Source organism: Pan troglodytes, chromosome 7 (assembly GCF_028858775.2).
Source record: "Pan troglodytes isolate AG18354 chromosome 7, NHGRI_mPanTro3-v2.0_pri, whole genome shotgun sequence".
NCBI lineage: Eukaryota > Metazoa > Chordata > Mammalia > Primates > Hominidae > Pan > Pan troglodytes.
The window spans coordinates 153033898-153034102 of NC_072405.2; positions in this window are offsets into that span (position 1 = coordinate 153033898).

Genomic DNA, 205 nt, shown 5'->3' on the forward strand with positions numbered 1-205 from the left:
ACAGGATTACTCACGAGCGGCCCAGGCAGGGGCCTCACTAGTAAGCACGTTTTGGGAAGTCCTCGGGGCACGCAGGCACCGTGACCTCACACACTAGTGCACTGGAGTGTGTCATTAGCATCTAGAATCTCTCCCCAGGGATGTGGTTTCTGTTTTTGTTTGTTTGTTTTTTGGTATTACAATGAGCTAAAAGCTATTCAGGGGC